Source organism: Triticum dicoccoides, chromosome 3B (genome assembly GCF_002162155.2).
Source record: "Triticum dicoccoides isolate Atlit2015 ecotype Zavitan chromosome 3B, WEW_v2.0, whole genome shotgun sequence".
Lineage (NCBI taxonomy): Eukaryota > Viridiplantae > Streptophyta > Magnoliopsida > Poales > Poaceae > Triticum > Triticum dicoccoides.
In genome coordinates, this window is record NC_041385.1 from 99,553,372 (window position 1) to 99,557,523 (window position 4,152).

Sequence of the window (4,152 nt, forward strand, 5' to 3'; positions counted from 1 at the left end):
GGCCCCACCCGGTGGGCCCCCGGGACCCTTCCGGTGGTCCCGGTACAATACCGATGACCCCGAAACTTGTCCCGATGGCCGAAACAGGACTTCCTATATATAAATCTTTACCTCCGGACCATTCCGGAACTCCTCGTGACGTCCGGGATCTCATCCGGGACTCCGAACAACATTCGGTAACCACATACAAGCTTCCTTTATAACCCTAGCGTCATCGAACCTTAAGTGTGTAGACCCTACGGGTTCGGGAGACATGCAGACATGACCGAGACGTTCTCCGGTCAATAACCAACAGCGGGATCTGGATACCCATGTTGGCTCCCACATGTTCCACGATGATCTCATCGGATGAACCACGATGTCAAGGACTCAATCGATCCCGTATACAATTCCCTTTGTCTATCGGTATTTTACTTGCCCGAGATTCGATCGTCGGTATACCGATACCTTGTTCAATCTCGTTACCGGCAAGTCAGTTTACTCGTTCCGTAACACATCATCCCGTGATCAACTCCTTGGTCACATTGTGCATATGATGATGTCCTACCGAGTGGGCCCAGAGATACCTCTCCGTTTACACGGAGTGACAAATCCCAGTCTCGATCCGCATAAAACAATAGATACTTTCGGAGATACCTGTAGTGCACCTTTATAGTCACCCAGTTACGTTGTGACGTTTGATACACCCGAAGCACTCCTACGGTATCCAGGAGTTACACGATCTCATGGTCAAAGGAAGAGATACTTGACATTGGCAAAGCTCTAGCAAACGAACTACACGATCTTTGTGCTAGGCTTAGGATTGGGTCTTGTCCATCACATCATTCTCCTAATGATGTGATCCCGTTATCAACGACATCCAATGTCCATAGCCAGGAAACCATGACTATCTGTTGATCACAACGAGCTAGTCAACTAGAGGCTCACTAGGGACATATTGTGGTCTATGTATTCACACGTGTATTACGATTTCCGGATAATACAGTTATAGCATGAATAAAAGACTATTATCATGAACAAATAAATATAATAACAACACTTTTATTATTGCCTCTAGGGCATATTTCCAACAAAATATTGGTCTTCAAATATTCAACTGATATTCAACCGGTTTGAAAATATAGAACTTGTCGATCTATGATTTCCAAAATCGTCGGGTTATAAAAACTGATAATTTCGGGTCATGATTGTTTCCAAGGCCGGTTCATGATTGTTGCCAACGCCGGTTCATGATTGTTGTAGATACCGGGTCATAAAGATTGGTGATGCCGGGTCAATCTGGTTTACTTCAAAACTGACAATCGGAAGATATTTCTCCCTTATATCCATATTACCTGTAGCCCCAAGTCTTGAACAGAACAAAGTGATGAGTTGAGACTTGTTTCCATATAACTACTGCCACTTTAAAGAAATCCATGTTGTTCATCTCAGTCACTAGCAAAAAATTGAATACTCCATATATGTAGCCCCCAAGTGCCGGGTTGTCATGCTTGCAGCAACCTGGGACTTGAAATTGTCTTATGCTCATAAAAACTTCAACCAATGTAGCCCCCAAGGGCCGGGTCATTATGCAATAATGAGCAGGAACTTTGTAAATATAATCATGTAGATTTTAAGAATGATGTATAGCCCCCATCATGGGGCTTGAATCCATGTCCACAAGGTTAAGAGTCTTGTGCTTTACCAACTGAGCAGTGGACCCTTGAATATAAAGGATAAAAACTTGTGTACCTTGAATCATTGATAGGAGCAATTGGTAGCCCCCAAGGGCCGGCTCATTATGATGTGATGAGTCGGGTCTTCAATAAGGCCAAATAAAAATGACTTTGCATTAGCCCCCAAGTGTCATGGTGCATGCTTGCAGCGACATGAGACTTGCATATTTGATATAATCTCAACTTAAATAATGTAGCCCCCAAGTGCCGGGTCGTAAGCCTGCAGCGACTTGGGACTAATCCTTCAATTGTAGAAAAAATAATATGCATTGATAATATAATAGCCATTGAGCTAAAGCGACTATAAAAACCTTAATCATAATACTAGTTTACTGATAACCATAATAAAATCCAGGCATGTTGTCTATTTGAAGATTTGAATAATATAATCCAATGATTTATGAGCGCATGATTCCAATGGCGCAATCCAAATATATACTAGCAACTTATAATCCCAAGCCAGTCTGGGTTAATAAACATTGGATAACTTATCATCATACTGGCGACATATAGTCGATAGCCAGGCCAGGTTAATAACCGCCGGTGATTTATAATCATGCTTTATTCAATCTGTTTCTGCATACAACAAGTTTAAGGTGTCCTGGCAGTTTACCGCAGGACGGGTCATAATGACCAACATATAACCCTGGTGTATAACCAAGGCTGCACTTAAGAATAATCAAATATGAAATGTATCATACCTGTGACATTGAATCACATAGTTGGTTTACCAACTTTCTTGTAGTAAAGGTGATAACCCAAATCTGGAGTGCTCATAACTCCTCCTTAATTTTGCCGGTTTATGATAAAACCGTACCGGGTTATAATAAACACCGGATTATCCATATATAAGACTGGCGACTCGTAGTCAAAACCAGACTGGGTCAATAAGCGTCGGATTATAACTCATCATGTACTGACAACTTGTAGTTGAAAGCCAAGCCGGGTCAATAGACGCCGGTTTCTCATAAAACATTATCAAAGGAGAAAAGACTTTGACAAATCAAAGCAAATGAAAACTTGTAGTCGAGGCTTTTCAAGGGCTGCCAGGCCCAAATTCGAGGCTTTTCATGGGCTGCCAGGCCACTGAGTTAAACCATTTTACAAAGCCTTTTAAGATGGACCTCACATTAACCAATCGTCGTTTTAACTTTGAAAAGTTCAGGGTCTGTATAAGATTGACTTGTCAAACGTTCGGCGGGTCATACCAGAATTACCTGGGCGGAGTGACTTACTTGATGAAGGCAGGTTAACCCGGGGGTTTTAGGTGAATACACCTGGCTTCCAAGCCTGGCTTGATAGCCTGTTACAAGGATCCTTCAAAACTCTTTGTTGTTGTGCACAAAGAGCCCCATGTAACATTTTGAGCCATGCTCAGTGGATGTCTATGTTTGAGTTGGTGCTTTTTGCAACACTCTCTTTGACCCGTAATCGATTTCCTGTTGGCCTTACGCCGATCAAGACGTGTAGCTATGGTTCGAATACGACCAAACCCCCAAGTGATTTCCCTGGTGGCCTTACGCCGATCAAGAGGTGTAGCTATGGTTCGAATACGACCAAGCCCCAAAGTGATTTTTCTGAGAACTCGAACTTTGTGAGAGATATTTCTTCTTGAACCGGATGTTAAACTGGATTTTGAGAGCTTCAAAACTTTGTGGGAGACATCTTTCCCTTGAACCGGATTTTAAACCGGAATCTTCATTTTAAGCCGGAACTTTTGTGACGGCCTTTAAACTCGAACTTGTGAAAATTAATTCTTTTTGAACCGGAAATTCTTAAACCGGATTTGAGAGCTTCAGAGCTTTGTGGGAGAACAGATTTCCCTTGAACTGAATTGTAAACCGACATTCTTCATTTTGAACCGGAAAATTCATCTGATAGCTTTTAAATTTTTGCCAATAAGGCAGTAGCCTCCGGGACCGGGTTATCTTTCCCTCCAATGTCCTAGGGTTCTTGACTTCACTGAAAACCGCGGGCATTTGCTGAGTCATATCATTGTAACCCCCGAGTCTCAAGGTGACTCGAGGAGTTGGCTTGAGATTCTCCATATTGGACCGTGATATAAACTGGCATAAGTTGCATATCATTGGTGTTGATAGAACGATATGAATCCATAGAAGGTTGAGGCGACTGCGGCGGGTTATAAATGATCCCTTATGAGCCATGTCATCAACTCGGCCAATGGTTCCTTCCAACTGGCTATTTTTAACCAAACTGTAGTGGCGGCGACTTGTGCGCCTGCCCATTGGGCCACCCTGTGTAGACGGCGGTTGATAGTATATGATAATTTGCCTCCATTTTGTTGAAAGAAAACCGGGTTGCCCAAGTTGTGACTTGCTCATGCTAAATAAACAGCTCATGCAGACAGGTGCGGCCCGGTATGTTGATGTAGACCAGGCCGTGAGAGACGGACAACAAAGACGACCGCAACATCAGA